Here is an 18,713-nt window from a genome sequence, read left to right as displayed (position 1 = left end):
AAGATGTTTAATTATCACAAATCAGAGAAAAAACCAAGCTGCTTCTTAAGAAGACTATATAAATGTTTTAGCTATGTCTACACCAGATCAGCATTCTTCATATGTTGATGGAAGCTTTTCGTAAAACTGTGAAAATGGAACGAAGGCTAGAAAAATGACTCCGTTGAGGGTGCGGCATATTGCTTGAAAATGAATTTCTGTAGAAAAACCTTCATGAAACAAGACCGATTCACACAAAACTGAGAGGAAATTGTGTAACAGAAGACCACTAGTGTAACAGTAGCTTAGCTTTTGATCTCAAAACGGGCTTCTGCAGGTGTCTGCAATCACCCTCTGAACTGTCTTCTATGGCAGAGTCAACCAAAGTCAAGGCAGAGCGAAAGTTGATTTGTATTATGAGCCCTTTTGAAAATCAGGCTCCTTTGTGAGGAAACATGGCGATGTAGCAGAGGCAAGCGTGAAATAGGCGACGCAAAGCACGCCGATTTTTTCGCGTAGTTCACCCCATTTTTTTATTTAGTTTGTTTTCTCAAATTTTCTTTTAATTTGAGGAAGGTTAGTCCTTTTTTGTTCTTGTTGTCCGAACAAAGTTATACACGTTTTGTTTCGTTAAGAATGTTTTAGTGACACAATTTATATATCCAAATTTGTGTCTTTTTTTGTTTTTGTTATTGTTCACAGTTTTTTCTATCCTCATTTTCCCATCCGCATCCGCCACGTATCCAGTCCTCGTTTTGCAGACACCTCCTTTGCTAGCCGATTTTTTGAGCTGTTTACCTTGCCTACAAGCCTTAAGCTGAACACTCAAAGGAGAAGTGCACCAAGTATGTGTGCATTTAAGGAGGAGGTACGGAGCGTCCTTATTTCTGTGACATTAATGAAAGGAATTACAGGGTACAAAATAACTGTGTCAACTATTGGCATCACGTTCTGTATGTAAGTGAAGGGTTCAACCATGTGACAGCGACTCGAAAGAAAGATTTCTTTCCTTAATCGTTTGTTTGTTTGTTTAAATTTTTTTTGCCATCCGCATTTCTCGTTTTTTTCTTTCTTACTTTTTTTGTTATCCGCATTTTTTTTCCATCCGCATTTTTCCATCCGCATGTTCCCATCCGCATCCGCCATCCGCAGGTATCCGGTCCGCGTTTTACAGACACCCTATTTGCCCCGAGCAAATTTTTTGCAACTCTAATTTTGCTAGCAATACAATGAAGACCCTGATTAAAATTTGGAGAATCAACTTTGACTGGAGGGGAGGGAGAGGTGACTGTTATATCGCTCTTTAATTTTGTGCGCCCAAAACCGATTTTAATTGAAAAAGGTGTTGTCGTTGTTGTTGTTTTCTATTATTATCATTTTTTCGGAGTGTCTCAACATCTTGGCAGCTGGTTGTATTAAGTTAAGTCGAAAGACTTTATCAAGTTACATCTGTTGAAAACTGCCAGTCCTCTCTAGACGAGGTTCTTGTTGCAGTACCCCAAGAAAGTATCCTCGACGACCTTCCCAACTAGTTAGAGCACTGCCGACACAGTGATTTACTTCAGTTCAAATTGCTGTGGAGATATTGAATACCGCAAGAATGCCGACCTTGCTAATCTAGCTGAGAAGTTTGTGCCAAGGTATCAGGCTTGTCATCGTCCACGAAAACCGGCTTGGAATTGCAGATCAGAAGCATCAGATCCGATATTGGTATTTAGTATATACTAAAACAGTGGATAGTTTTTTTCGCGCGCTCTGATTGGCTACTCAATCAGTGAATATCCTGCACTATTCACTGATTCACCTCCAGTTCCTCGGAGCGAGCGACGCCAAACTCGTGTAAGTTGCAAGCAAAATGCCTTCCCGGTTTGCTGCCGTAAACAAACAAAGAAATTTCACAACTAATCAAGCAAGCTGTTTCCGAAATACACGAAGAAGGTGACGAAGTTCGGATTGGAAGTTTTAACAGGTAAAGCTTTGTCTTTTTGACACGAATTTATCGATAAAACCGCTGAAAAAGTTTTTTGTTTACCAATGCAAATGAAGCTTAAGTCTTGCTTACTTTATTTAGTTGAGTTGTTCATAAATAAGCTTAAAACTAAATTTAAGAATCTTTTTTTTATAGAATGATTTTAAATACAAAAAGAATTCACAACTCCTTTTGAAGAAATTTCCCCGAAAGAGCTAAACAAATGCCTTCAAAAGTTTTAGTTGCCGGCAAGAAAAAGCGACGGCCGCGGCCGCCCGGTCATTGCGCGCCAAAATTGTAATCGTTGGCAACAGTATTTGAGTTAAAAATCGTCGTTTTTGTGCTCAATTATCTCGCTGTTTTAGTATATACTAAACAATTATTCACCTCAGTGTCGGTGGCTAGTCGTGGATATTTACCTCACTGCTTCGCAGTCCAGGACTAGCCACCTCCACTTCGGTGAATAATTGTTATTTATATAAATTTGACTTGGCGAGCATATCGAATCATTAGTGAAGGATTCAAGCAGTTTTGATTGGACTTTTGAGCGTTCTTGCACCTGTAGTTTTTACGGTGCGTATTCCAGATAAACCTGGATCATTCACCAATAAGGTATTTTCCAAGCCTTTTGTAATTGACGCACAGGGGTATTAAAGATCGAGGATTGCCATTCATTCAAAGTCTTTTTCGTTTTTGATTGGCTAAAATATGTTAGTTTGTTGTTCATGATGAGGACACAACGACCCACTTTGAATGATTTACGTGATGAGCCCAACATTGTGCTATTTGATCCTGTACTTTTAGAAGGAGTCAAGCAGTTTTGATTGGACGTTTGAGCGTTTGTTTCACATTTTTTCGTACAGTTATCCCTAGCTAAACGTTTACAAGGCAGGTGGGATAACCCTCTTGCTAGGGTTACCCTAGCACTCAAGTAGGGTGACCCTAGCGATAGGGTAACCCTCCCTCCTTGTAGACAAAGCCTTAGCCATTGTTGCACGTCTGCGACTTGAAATTTCCTAATTTTACGCACCCGCCGGCTGTATGGAGTAGGGGAACACGACACAAAAAAATTCTTTTTCTTTGTCTGTTTCTAAACTTAGATAGATGTACAGTCCATTCGGATTCAACCTCAGAAAATTTCGCCAATATTTGACGAATTAAATGAAATTGAATAAGATCGATGAAGTTTGGAATAGTGCAAATTCGTCTAGAATTCGTTTTCGTTTGGTTGTCATCCAGAAATTTTGCTACCATGACAACATGACGTAGCGACTTCTCCTCTCTATAAGGGTATTTGGCAAGGCTTTTGTATAATTGATGTACATTCTACTATTTTAACGGAATGAGGAATGCTATTCATTCAAAGTTTTCTCCGTGTGATTGGCTGAAATGCGCCAGGTAGTTGCTCATTATCGAAAGACACGAAGACCAGTTTGAAATATTAACGTCATTAGTCGAAAATTTTGCTATTTGTTCTTGCACTTTTGAAAGCGACATGAACAAAATGCATCTGGTTCCAAATTTAGGAGCCAGATTTATGACTGGAAGGCCACAATTTGATCGCATTATTCCAGCTTTAAGTGAATTGAAATGGCCCCCGATTAAAAAAAAAAAAAAATATTAAAAAAAGCATTAACATTCAAATGCCGTAACGGTTTGGCACCTCATTGTTTATGCAAGAAATGTATCAAGAGATCGTGAGAAGTCAGATGTACATATTCGTTCCTTCAGAGTCAATACGGATATGAACATCTCCCAGTAATGCACTGCGTACATTGAAATAACTGTGAAACACTGTGAAACTCTTATTAAGATGTGTCGCTGAATAACATTATGAACTTTTAGACTGTTAAGAGATCACTTGGGAAAATTTGTTAGCGGCATTGTTTTTTACTATCTCAACTCTACTTTCCATTCCGATAAATATAGCTGTATGAACATAAAGCAACGCGCGTACTGCTACTCAGGAAATGTTCCTCTCCTCACTTAATTCGACACTTCCAAACACGTTTTCTGGGAGTTTTCAAAGGGAGCCAAACATTTTCCCTCTTCCGAACTCACGATCTTTTTTTTTTAAATCGTTTCCGAGAATATTAGTGCATGAGAGTGCACGTACTGCATGGTTTTGTATAAATATTTCTTCAGTCTAATATGACACATAAATTAACTTATTTTAAATTATTATTTGAGACTAAGGTACTTTCACAAACTCAAATTCCAACATTTCAAAGTTCTCTGGTTATTATATTAACATAATCGAAATTCGCTGCGTTAAACCAAAGTGATAAGCCACTCCATTGTTAGTAAGAAATTCATAATTCCTCTCTTATAAACAGTTTTTGCAAACGTACTTTATACCGAAAAAAATAATCAAAGCAGGGAGATGCATGCATTCTGCTGTTCTCATCATAGAGTCTTTTACTAACCTTTTCTTGATGAGCATCGTGTTCCTTTGCCCTTTTACATCTTCACGATCTTTTGTACTTTCGTTCTCTGTTTTAAGGCCGTTTGAGTACATTTCATGAGTTTTCATGAAATGAAACGTCGTTTCCTTATTTCTGCCGAGGCTGCATCTTTTTGCAAGAGGTTGCAAAATTTTTCGAAATAACGTTTAATGCTGTATTGGTATAGGTAATAGCATGATTAGTGGTGATATTTGGCATAAATACCACGAGTGATATTTCGAAATTGTTATACGTAATTTCACGAGCCGTTAGGCGAGTGAAATTTGTGACAATTTTGAAATATCACGAGTGGTATTCATGCCAAATGTCACGTACAAATCATGCTATTATTTGTTTATACTAGTACCTGCAAAGTTTTTGTAATTTTCACATGTAGGTATTTCAAATTTAGCTGAAATACCACTGCTCTAAGCCAATCAAATTGCAGAAATTTCTCATGTAGTAGTATAATGAGAGTAACCACACACCCAGTCAATTAAAGGCGAACTTTCGACAGGACAAAAAGGTTTTGGTGTGTAGTTTCAGACTGCACAGTAGTAGACTGGGACTATTCTATTTTTCTGCCTTTTTAGTTACTACCAGATTCGCTCAATTCGAAGGAATCAAGCAGGTTTGAATTACAGTTTGAGCTTTTTGCAAAATGTAATTTCTTTAGTGTCTATTTAAGATGCTAAACTTGGATCATTCATTAAGGGTATTTGTTAACCTTTTGTTATTGACGCACAGGGGTATTAAAGATCGAGAATTTCCATTTCTTTGAAAGTCTTCTACTTTTTTGATTGGTTAAAATGCGCCAGTTTGTTGTTCATAATGACGACATGAAGATCCAGACCAAGAAAGATTTACGTCATAAGTCCAACATTTTGCCGTTCGGTCCTGTTCTTTTGAAAGGATTCAAGTTGTAGTGATTGGACGTTTGAGCGTTCTTGAGCAACATAGTTTTTTCATTGCGTAATTAAAATGTTAAAGCTGGATCATTCGTCAATAAGGGTATTTGCCACGTCTTGTGTAATTAACGCCCATGGGTGGATCGAGAATAACCATTCCTTTGAAAGTCTTCTACTTTTTTGATTGGCTAAAATGCGCGAGTTTGTTGTTCATAATGACGACATGAAGATCCAGACCCAGGAAGATTTACGTCATAAGTCCAACATTTTGCCATTTGGTCCTGTTCTTCTGAAAGGATTCAAGCAGTACTGATTGGACTTTTGAACTTTCTTGCGCAATATAGATTTATCATTGCTTAATTAAGACGTTATACCTGGATCGTTCGTCAATAAGGGTATTTGCCAAGCTTTGTGTAATTGACGCACATGGACGGATCGAGAATAACCATTCGTTAAACGTCTTCTCCTATTTTGATTGGCTAAAATGTACCAGTTTGTTGTTCATAATGACGACACAAAGACCCAGACCCAGAAAGATTTACTTCATATATCCAACATTTAGCCATTTGACGTCCTGTTCTACCGAAAGGAGTCAAGCAGTTTTGATTAAAAGTTTCTTTTCTGCCTCCATTCAGGGGACACTTGCCTTGGTCCCGAAGGTGTCCCCTGAGTAGAGGTTTAACTGTATTTGAAAGTGTGGAAGCAGGTATGTAACTCAAAATGATTTCCACATGCGTGACGCTCGTACAAATCAAACAACAGCTATGTTCAGATTTCGAAATATATGTGATGGACCATCATATTACATGATATGGTTCATTGGCCAGTCAGAGAAAAAGACCTGATGTTGGAATTTTACATGAGATCTCACAAATAAATGTATCACGTCCTTTACCCACAACGGGCATATTGGTTCCAAAGCAATTCATTCTAACCCTTTTTATCATTTGCCTTGTGAGTTACCGTCATTCGCTCAAGATCAAGGAATCAAGTAGTTTCGATTCGCTACATGAATGGTCTTCCACACAAGGTGTTGTTTTTTTTTGTGTATTGATTCGGGGGGTGTCTTTGCACTGACCAGGCTACGTAGTGTCTAAAAAATACGTAAATGACTATCGATCATGAAGTCCATTTGATTCAAAAATGGTATCTGTCAAACCCCTCTGCAATGAGTAGTCTTATTATATAATTCAGAAGGCTTCCAGAATTATCGGAAGATAATCGGATGAATGACAGTGGTGAAAGCGACAGAATTAACTACTGACAGGAAGATGGAGAGATGAAGACCCTAAACCACACTTGGGGTACCAGAAGCTTGCCCAGAACAGACAGGAGTGGAGGTCCTTCGTTGCTGCGCGTCATGCCATGAGGCATGGCGGGAAGACAGTAAATAAAGTTGGCGAAGAGATGAATCTTTGACTGCTTATCGGATACTCATGCGAGCGCAATGTTAACGTCCATACCAAGATTTGGAAGACAATCGTAACGATCGACCATCACGGATGACAAAATTTCCGAAATTACGCATAGTTTGAACTTTGCTGAGGTCCAAAAAACATTGCCCGGAAATAATAACAATTCTATGTCTAGTCTATTTCATCAAATACAATTAATTGGTTCAGTTGAGATAACATTTGTTCCGAGATTTGAGAGAGCAAGTACTGTGGCTACCGACTTACACAGATGATACCTTAATGGCCATGAAAGTGTGGTGGGCTAGAGAAGGGTATTAGAGCACTGGACACCTTTAAAATTCTATGCCCGATACTTTAATACAAACGTAAAAATTGGTAAGTTACTAGGTGCATGTATACTCAGTATCCTATCTTTTGTGTTCATCCTTGTTTCGCACCTCACCGGTCGGGCCAGCTGCCCGTAGAGGAACGCTTAGTACTCTAAGGGCTGGTAATTGCCCTTCGCAAGAAGTTTTCTCTTCAGTTTTCTCTTCTTCGTTCATACAAGTAAAACTCTGTCAATGCTCAGCGAATTGTACGAAACTGAAATATAGACCAAACAAAAAGTTGATGTGCGAAGATAATTTGCTGATTTGGGTTTATACCCAGGTAGTTTAATATGTTTCTGGTGGGCCGTCAGGCCACCTTAAAAGCGCTAGTTCTTGATAAAGCTCACTTACAAGAAAACAAAGGGGTTTATCTGTGGAAAATGAATTATTGGCTATAACTTTGGCACAGATGATGGCACTCAATCAAAATTTGGCACGCATGAAGAACTCATCTTCCTTAACATTTTAAAGTATAAATATCGTGTTAATAGGTCACGTGATATATCACGTGAACATTTTGCTAAAAATCGTAAATTATTGACCAATTGGTTGCAATTTTAAGAGAAGAAATCTAGCAATAAAATTTTTCTAATTCACATTAAATATTTCTAACACTTCACGTTTGGAATAACCGTCCATTACACTTCAATAAAAAGTTATTAGGGAAAACACCATTTTAATCTCAAATAATTTAAAACTTTAATTTTAAACTTCGTGTACGTTCATTCCAAACGCAGAAAGTTAGGTATGTTTATCCTCTTTCAGAAATGTCAATTTGTTTGCCCAAACAAAGTAAATTCGCCACCATTTCGCCAATTTTGTTCATTTCAAATTGTTGGACACGTGACATGTCATGTGACCTTAATTAAACGTTGAGGCACAACAAAACCTCAAGATTTACTTTTGGGGAAAAATTCATATTGCTCTAGGTCTCCTAACGAGAGATATTGCCAATGATTCATATTCTCAGAACACACCTTTGACCCAGGCGTTAAACCTCTTGAGATTTCCTTGGGAGTCCAGCCCGTGCCAAATTTGACACAAATGGTTGCATATTTCAGCGATGTAATTGCAATTTTGTGAGGCTAAACAACCAGTAGTTTGGAAGACCTATTTTTGACATTTGGGGTATCATTTGAGACCCGGCCTTTATCTCCGCAACGATTTCTTTGTACCCTATAGGCGAATCTTTGTTTACATTTTTGCCTTATTAGCATATGCCTTGAATTTTCTTATCAAGCTATTAAAATAAACTCTCTGAATATCGAAAGAGCATAACAACGTCACTTATCTGGTACGTTTGAACCCAATATACCAAATAGTTTCGGAGAAATTATCTTTGAAAAACTCGAAACTTTAAAAATTATGTATGGGCTCATTAACGTTTTTTGCCACCCAGCAGTTTGAATTCGCAGTTTTTGATGGATGCTATTTACTTTGTTACTGTTTGCAAAGAGCTGAAAATTGCACAAATTGCTCAAATTAACCAACTCGTTCAATTTTTGAATTTAATTTGTGCAAACGGTGACGCCTTCTATGAGTTAACTCATATGCTAATGAACATCAATGTAAACAATGACGTCAGCAGATTCGCGCGCGCGCAGTTGTAGATATTCTGAAAAAATTATCTCAAGACACAGCTATAGCGAAAGTCTTCTAGAAAAAAAAAGTATTATATGAGATTCTTTATTTACATTATCGGTCAATTTCTATCCCGATGGTCTTTTACAATGACTAGTCACTTACAATTCTAGCGAGAACATTTCATTTTACGTTGAGGTCACCTTGAAAATCTGGCAATTAAAAATCCAAACCGAAGCTTCTCATCTTTCTATTATTGATTCAAAACAAAGCAAAGTAATAAAATAAAAGTAAAACGTCATCATTATAAACGCCAAAGTTCAGTCATGTATGGAAAACCATTCCGATAACACGTCATTGTTCTTACCCAACTTTTTAATCCTTTTGCATGAATGTTTTTAAACACGCCACAATCACCTAGTTTCCAAATATCTTTCCTTAAGTCGAACAAAGACATCGTCGTTCCGTTGAGCTTAACAAGGTTCATAGTTTTCTCGACTTCAGTACAGACACCGTCACGTCTGTTGAAGTAACTTTGGTGTTCTCGAAGTTCATCTAGATCTGGGTCATTTTCAAGAACATCATTTTCTGACTCCCTCAAAGGATGTAGCTTAGACGTGCTGACTAAGCTATCATTCCACGGATTCGTCTTCTCGGTGTGTCTACGGCTTCTACTTGACCATCTTCGCAGTTTAGTTTGCCAACTTCTTCGCTTTTCTTCTGTGGCGCTCTCTACATTTGATGAGTCCTCAGACAAGTAAATATCTCGGACTAGAGCAGCACCTTCTTGTTTAATCCCGTCTTTGCTGCCCTCTTGGTGTTCAACGAAACACTGGCTTTCTTGAATCGCATCTTTCCTTGCTGCAATTTTCATGGCATCTGAATCTTCACGAATTATCTGGTATATTGGTCGTGAGTACCGCTGCTGGCTTCGTCGGCTTGATTTCTTTCTTGGAGTGACCTTTGCGTTCGACTCCGCCACAACATCTGTCCGGGGTATAGCTATCCTTTCACATGTATCTTTTACTGCTTCCAGTTGCTGAAGATAACCAGGTGAAAGTTCATCTGTATGAGTTGTGCTAAATGAAGCAGAGGTTTATAAACTGCCTTTTGCAGGGTTGTGGAACATACGGCTATCGTCAGTAATATGCGAGCGCACTTCTTGAAAGCACCCTTTCTTTGGTGAGGCACCTTTGAATCCAGGTAACATGTTTTCCTCTTCTTCAAGAAATAAGTGGTTACAAGCGGCGAGATGAGACTGACGATGACAAAACTTTCGACAGGACTTTTTCCTTGACGTGGCATGTGTGCCTATTGTTTGCCTACTGTCTATTGGCAGTGCTTGAGGTTTGCATTCTCCTTGAAACCTAGCTGCATCAATCGCGAAAACGGTGCGTGAATTTGACAAAGGAACGCTTCCTGTGTGATTAACCTCTTCATGTGATTTCAGTTGACAAGAGTTTCTGCTTCATCTTTTTCGTAACAAATTGGCCATCGAAAAATCGTCCATAAATGTTTCTTGGGGATGTGAATGGCCGTGGCATGGGGCTCGTATTGGCTTAAGCTCATTACAGGTGACTTGAAGTGACCCTTGTGCATTGATCGAAGCCAAATTATTCGTGTCTCTTGCCGCAAACATCAAGGCGTCAACATGAACAGGAAAATGAGGAGCCTCTCTAGAATACATTTGCGTTTGTCCCGATGACTCTCTACGCGAAAGCAGCAAATTGCAGTGACTGTCCAATGAGACTGCTGGCAGTGACTGACGTTGATTAGTGAAGGATTTACTCTCTGCCAATGTGGTGTTTTGCACCCGCATGTTTCTGCGGCTTTTTTGTTCATAGGTATGTGCATGTTTCTGCGGGGCAAGCCAAAAAGGAAGGCTTTTTCCAGTACCTCGGTCTTTAACTGCCTTGTGCATGGAAGCTTTACGCACGTCACAGGATCCGTGGCTGGAGTAACACAGAGGAGTCGTATTATCGTCTATCCATTCACTCTGGCTGCGCGAATACTTTCTGAATTTTTCCAAAGATGAACACCTTTTGCCGGCAAATATGCTTTGGCAATTCATTTTATATTCTGTATCTGCAGTTTTCTTTGATGTCTGTTGACGGCTGACATTTTCTGTTCTCTGCAAATGTTCTGTGTTGTTTCTAATCGTCCTAATCCAGGTTAATCTTCCAGCAGGACATGTTGAAGGCAAGTAAATTATTGACTTCCTCGGTAGATCCTCTTCGTAGCAGTGATCTTGAATGTTATATCTGGAGAGAAAAAGTACACAAGAACAGTGTTATGTCAAGGTCGTTGCAGCTTTGACCTTTGAGATATAATTTGGATTCAAAGTACGTTACTAGTTCAGAGAATAGTCAGCCGAAGGACCTACGTACACTTCCTAGGAATTCAGAGCTTTAGAATCCGGAATTCACCTCAATTAATCCAGAATCCAGTTCCTGGAATCTGGTATCCACAGCGTGTAATCCAGAATCCAATTGCAAGACTGTCTTAGATTACCTTACATGGGGCGACACGTGGACGGACAATTCTAAACGGCCTGTACTAAAGAGGTACCGATTGTATGAGTTTTACTTCTTTGGGGCCAGCTGGGCATGAATTTTCCGTAATAGGCACTGGGTTTTTGCATTATGGAGGTGTGGGTAAAGAGATGTTCGACTCTACTAAGCATTTGGAGAATACCAAAGTAAAACGAATTGTATCTCCATAATTTTGACTGGAAATGCGGTTAACCTTAAAGCCTTTAATAATATTTAAAGTATCCTCGATGCATTCAACGATCAATTTGCTTTAATAAAGTGTCTTTTAAGTTTCTTTTAAGAAAGGTTTAGGTTAGAACACCCTTTCCTCAACGACAGGTATTCGATCTCGAGTCCCACAGGGATATTAGATCCCCTTTTACTTATAATTCATATGAGTCATCGTCCGCTTCGCCTAAATGAAAGGCTCATTGACTTGTTTGCTGACTTTGCTACACGGTACTCTTTCGCTTTTACAAGTTAAAGGTCGAAGAAAATGTAATCACTTACATTTGGCCTATATTTCCCTCTTTCTAAATGAGAAAATAAAATATGCACGATTGGGGCGTAATCTAAGCGTCCAGATCATCTCAGTATAACCATCAACGGAATCTCAAAATGTAACGGTGTTATCTGAGAATTATTGGGTTATTATATCGACATTACATTGAGGTGGTCAGAGAATTTCGGTTAAATCTGAAAAAAGGTATCCCGAAGGCTGGGCTACCTGCGACGTATTTGGCACAACATGACATACGAAGCCCGCCTCTACAGTGCCTTATCAGTCTGTCCCTAATGGATTATTGCTGCTTTGTATAGGGCACCACGACAAAACAAAACCTTGATAGGATTCATCGTTTACAGAAAAAGGCTCCTTGACTAATTCTAGATCGTGAATCTAAGGTTCCCAGATTACCTTGATTTCTGGAACTCGAATGGCCCCCAGTTCGTGAAAGAATTTCGTTTGTATCTGCTTCTTTTGTGTTCAAAGCTTTTAGCGGTCTCTCTCCAAACGGTCTCTGGGTCTCTCTCACGTCAGAGTTGCTATAAGCTTTCAAAAAAGTTCATGTTATCAATACGCGTGCCCGTATCCACAATGAACTTGAAAGCTTTCTGAGACTAAGCACAATAACTCGAGCAAACATTCATTGTTTTCCCGGGTAAGAGTGGATAGAACCTGCTACCAGACAATGTTTTAAAAATCTCAACATCAGTTTCCACATTTTAAAAGAGCTATCTAGAGATGGCCTTTTCCAGAAGTTAGAAAAAAATATATCGAAGTGTTTTGAATTTTTTTACATCTTTGCAAAAATGAGGTTTTAAATATATGCCGCTATATCAAGTTTTGTATACCTGCAGGAAAATGGATGAAGTTTTCTTAACGTTCCACATATTTCTTCATTAGGGGGCCAAAAAATCGGTTTAATTTTACTAGCATGCTGATAAGCTATTTATTAAGTTGGTTTGGGCCACATTAGGAATTTAAGCTGTTTCTGAGATCACTAAGAGTTTTTATTGACTTGTGCAATCGATCAATCTGTATTTTTAATTTGTGACCGTGAAAGGCAAAACGGACACTAACTGTTTGTTCTGAATGAAAAATTGAAAATGAATGCCGGAATTTTAGTAAAATGGCCGGTTTGAATAATTATAAAGACATTGTAGAAGACAATGTAGTTCCGATAAAAAGCACAAGTTAAGCTTACGTCTCGTACTGTTTTCCCTTCCGCTGTTGTTTTGCCGGCCCTCATCGACAGTGAAACAAACGAAACTATTCATTAAAGGTAAATACTGTACGCCCGCATTTTCATGAAGTATTCTCTATGTATTATATTAAAGTAAGCGTTCGCTAGATCTGTTATAGTGATGATTTCCACATGCACGTTTCGCTTAAAACGTCTATTAACGTTCAACTTTGTTCTCGTAATTCCTGAATTTTGTTCTGTACAATTTCTATGTTCAAACATTATCAGCTGGAGCTGAACTTCACACAGTGATCGAAAAAAAAAAAAAAAACAAAAGAAAACAGAACCTAAACAAGGGATAAATTTTCCACCACCGGAATGTTACGTTTTAAGAAATGATCGGGGTAAGACGAGAAGCAAGTTTTTTTTTTCTTTTGGCGCAATACGCTTTCCTCACATAGGAAATGCATTAAAACTAAATTGGTCTCAACTACAGTGAGTGAGTAAGCAGGAACTCTGACTCTTTCAGTTGAAGAAATGTTTTTTTAGGAAAAGTCTATATATCACTTTAAAACAAGACCACACTGCCACTCAGCATCTCTATATAGCTTTTACTGCCTTCTGATCAGAAAAAAAATTTGTCGAATTTTGTTGTTGGGTCCGTCATGGACTCGTTCACTAACCTTTTCTCCCTGAAAATCGTGTCCCTTCGTGTTTTTACGTCGTCATTCTCCGCTCTGCAGTTTTTTGAGTACATCTTATAGGCGTATTGGTAATATATTTTTTTTTGTCACTGAGGTTGTTGCCTAACTAAGAGATGAAAAAACTCTCGAGCTGAAATCTGAATCTCAGTTGGAGTACCCCGGGAGAGCAGTGATACCAATCGCACACCCAGGTGAAATAAATGCAGTTCTACCGTGCTAGAGCAATTTATTCTGACCCTTTGTAACTGTTGCCTTTCAAATTGCCGATATTCGGTCGAGATCAATGAATCAAGTAGTTTGATTGGCTGAATGGGTGCTTTTCCACGCAAGGTTTCATTTTTGTGCGTATTGACACGGGTTGTTATCAACGCTTTTTAAGAGTTAATTCACTTTGCAAAATAATTTGGTACTGAATTCTAACCAGGCTAAGTAATAAGTGACTAAAACACGTAAAAGACCAGAAAAACTATCGATCATGTAACTCAAAATCCAAGAGTTCCAATTCATATTATTGTGGTATTATTATATAACCCTTCCTACAATTCTTTTTCTTCCCTTCCGCGTCACGTGCCGTCGATACATGCCAACTCATCACGTGTCACTGCCGCGCGTGTGATTTCTTTCTTACACAACCACTTAGCTCCTACATGGAAATGTTCTGATTTGCAGAGGTCCTGGCCACGTGAGTGACAACGCTTTTTTTACTCATTATGTAATGGCTATCCATCTCATGTTTCTGGAATGTGAGTTAATTTCTGTCTACACGTGTATGTTCACTCCCTCTGCTAGTTTTTAGTATCGAAGTTTCTAGTATCGCTAATTCTAAAAGTGAATAGGTAAATTTGAGTACTTATGTGTAATACAATCCCTTTTCTGTCTTTAAAAATGAAAATCTGACCATGGTAATTATAACAACAACCACATCGTAAGTTTGATTGGCCGAATATCTTTTCTGTTGAACTATATAAAATTTAACTGGATGGCACTTTGATTGGTTCTTGGAGGGTGAGCATTAGCTGCGCTAGGTCCATGTCGAGCCATGTACAGTGGAACCTCGATTTCACGGCGCGCCAAGAGACTGGGGAAATTTGTTCATTATATCGAGGGTTCGTTATATCAAACACCTCAATTTAACGAATTTTCGGGAAAACTACCAAACTGTTCGTTATATCGAGGTGAAGTTAACAATTAATTTACAAAACCTAGCATTTCTGAATCTGTAAAATTACTTTTAAGTAATAACATTTCAGTACCAAGCTATACATAGCTACGGTACTAGAAACTCAAGAACAGGCAAACAAAACTGCTCAAAACTACCGTACTTTACACATGAATTTTATCATTGTTGGTCTCTTTGGCATTCATCTTTTATCATATGATGGCATTTATTCGTTATATCGAGGTAAATTTTACGTTTACGCTTGTGGATTGTGTTTGTAATAACGAGGATTTATTTTGTCCAATTGTTTAGCAATTTACAGTCTACTGAAAGATTTTGTAAAGTCTTGGATTCAAACCTTTCACAGTATTGCTGAATAGGACCTTCTCTGTTTCCGTTAGAAAATATCAAAAGGAGAAATAGGCCATTTTACAGTTATGGATGGAAGCGAGGCTGGAGGTGACCTTGCTTCGATACAAACCTTGCTGCTTTATTATGTAAATCAAGTTGTTCTCTTATGCTAACTAGTAGTTTTCAAGGCCAATTTCCACGAAGCAAATGAGGTTTGCATCAAAACAAGGTCAACCTCAGCCTCACATTCACTGGAAGGCTAGGGTACTAAGCCCACAACTGCAAATTAGTCTATTGTGAGGGCATCTCAGCGTTTAAGTAACGAAACATTGTTGATCCCAGACTCCCATGCTTTACATGATAATCTATCATGTATCTATCTATCTATCATCGGAATCGATGCTGAGATTTTTGTCAAAGTTTCTCTTTGAGAAATTTAATACATGTAGACTACAGAAGTGAAATAAAAATGGCGTCTCCATGCTTACTATTGAGATATGAAGGGTGCGAATACCTCCATCAGAGCATTTGTTGCCAATTTACGCTCAGTCTTTTGACTATAGTTTCTTAATTTGTAAAGGCAAAATTAAAATTCAGAGATACAAAAAACACAAAAAGCCATTGTGGTAAGCACTCATGGATACTGAGCAACTTTTATGGTTACCAGACCCAAAGCAAAAATTATGTTTTCAGACGACATTTTCCCTATTTTTCACATATTTCCAAAATTGAGAATTTGCGTATTCTTTGTCTACGTTAATTTTGGTACCAAAAGGATTAATTAAAATGAAAAAAAAAAAAAAAATGATCGATTACCACGCTTGATTTTGGATTGGTGTAATATTTTGGTGCTAAGGCGCCTCTCACAAATTACATCAAATTTTGCACGGGGACTATTTGGGAACATACAACCATAAAAATAAAATCACTCCAGGAAATACTCTGCAAGAATTCAGTTTACTTATATAATTATTGGTATAATTATGTTATAAAGAATACAAGGCCATACAAATCTTTTCAAAAGTCATCTTCTATGTTTTTGTGACTGTCTCGTTATTATAAATAGTATAAAGTTTTTAATAACGTGGTTTGATGTCATCCATGACGATAAATTATCGTCAGTATCGTGCCTGTTTCGTACCTTCACTGTTGTCCTGCTCATTTTGTTGATAGTGCCAGTTACGCTTCCTTTTTCGCTATGAAACTTAATTATACTTAAGAAAGAAATAACTTGTGAATGACAGCTTTGTGTAAAACAGCAAATACAACCAAGCTTAATATATCGTTACAAGCATAAAGGAAATATACTACCAAGTTTCCAAAAACCTTAATTGCAATCCGTTACAATATTCTTCAAGTTTGTCCATCCGTGTTTCCTTTTGTATTTGCTGTGTCATTTATACCCTTTTTTTAAAACTATTTGAGCGGTTATTTTCTATGTTTTACTCAATTTGGTGACGGTTCTGATAGTTTGTATAGGTAATAGCATGATTTGTAGTGATCTGAGTTGGCATAAATATCACGAGTGAAATTTCAAAATTGTTATACATACTTTGATACCCTCTTTTCTTTTAACTATTTGAGCGGTTATTTTCCTATGTTTTAATCAATTTGGTGACGGTTCGTACAGTTTGTATAGGTAATAGCATGATTTGTAGTATTCTGAGTTGGCATAAATACCACGAGTGAAACTTCAAAGTTGTTATACATAATTTCATACCCTCTTTTCTTTTAACTATTTATGCAAAAATATCACGTAAAATCATGCTATTATTTGTTTATACTACTACCCACAAAAGGGTTGTAATTTTCGCATGTAGGTATTTCAAATTAAGCGGAAATACCACTGCTCTAAGCTAGTACTAAAATTGCAGAAATTTCTTACGTAGTAGTATAAGAGTGATTATAAATTTCGGATTGTAACCGAACCCTGAACTGAACCATGGGTGTTTCTTGGTTGGAACCTCTAGTTGTGACCCTTCCAGCGAGACGTACATTAAAGAGAATACCGTAAACGGCACAACGGCAAGCAACATTTTTTATTGAGCCGATAAAGCCAGACCTCATGCGCTATAGATATGAGAGCTGAAACCACTAGCTAAAAGGGTATGAGAGTGAAACCGTCTGCACTACGCAGTGGTTTATGCCCAGACATTTTTCAGAGGATATTTTCACGCATTCTCAAAGCAGTCCAAATTAGTCTGCCGCATCATTCCACCATCTTGGCAGCTCCTCTTCCCAAGACAAGGATACTTCAACATTCAGAGCGTTCACTTTACTGTGCTCTTCTTACGGACACTAGCAATCAGTGTCCCCTTAAATCACAGCTGCTATGGCATATGGCTTTTCAAAATTTGCATTTAGGCCTTGTATGATTACCGCCTCCACACAAAAAGCTAGTGTAAGCCATCTTCTGGCTTGAAGACGGCAAAGTGCGACAAGCATCTTGTCTCTACGTAGGTTAAGCGCGTGAAGTTCCAAACTGTAATGTCGTTGAAACCGGCAAATCCTTAGAAACTGCATTCAGGCACTTGTTGCAAGGATTGTTGTTGTTGTGCTTGCGGGGTCTCCTTGGCCGCGATTAACCACCTACAAGGCTTCTTTAAAGCTGCGTTCTTCAATCAGTTGCTTTTTGCGTGTAACTGGATTACGTTTGCCACACACGAACTAGCCTCGAAGTGAGCGACTTAAAAAATCACCAAATTTTATAAGGAAGAGGCCAGATGCCTCAAACACCTGCGTTTTACTTGGGAAACACTTTCGCTTTCATAACGTAACCTGTACAACTAAGCGACTTCTAGCCGCTTTGGTTTAAGGTTTTGCTGTGGTAAGTCCCCGGGGTAACTGCTCGAAAAACAATTCCCATGTGCTCACCGCGCGCCTGCGCAGTACAATACTGAAGAATGATATCACAGCCGGAGCTATCATTATATACTTGATGGAGACAAATTGCCTTATGGAAATTCCCCTTTATATGATAAACTAGAATTAGTTGACACTGCAGCTGCCCCCGCTCTGTATATTGTTGGTCAACAGTATACTTGGTCGTTGTGTAGCTCTTTGAAATATACCGATTCATAATGAAGATTTTCACTCATATTCCATACACCAGGTGAGATAAATACAGGAAATGCAAGGTTCCATGCACAGTTTCAGTTCGATTTACACAGCTTTGATCAAAACATTCTCAGTTTCGAGAATAGTTTATTCTAAACCATAAGAAAAGATTTAAGTAGAAGTTAAATTTTTCGCTATTTCTCTTTGACTTTTTACATTCAGTTCATTTTATTTGCCGGAACGTAAGCCTTAGAAATTAAAAGGACGTTTGATCAATTCACGCTCGCGCCGGCATTCTAGTCTTATTTAAAATTTATGGCGGAAGGACATCTGTTAGCAAGGAATAAGTCAGCACAGAATTTGATTGTCGGCGAATTTCTGTGATCGTCCATCGCTCTGCTAGTGATAAGCTAGCCGTTGTTCACTCGTCTTGCTTGTTTGGGACTGAGTCTTATTCCGGTCAAAGAGAGAGAAGGAGTGTCTGGCAAGGCTTCCAATTAAAGATTTGTGAACTCGTGTCTGGCAAACTCTCCAATTGTTTATATATACAAATTTATACGCA

This window comes from Porites lutea, chromosome 9 (genome assembly GCF_958299795.1).
Source record: "Porites lutea chromosome 9, jaPorLute2.1, whole genome shotgun sequence".
NCBI lineage: Eukaryota > Metazoa > Cnidaria > Anthozoa > Scleractinia > Poritidae > Porites > Porites lutea.
Note: the sequence above shows the minus strand (reverse complement) of the source record.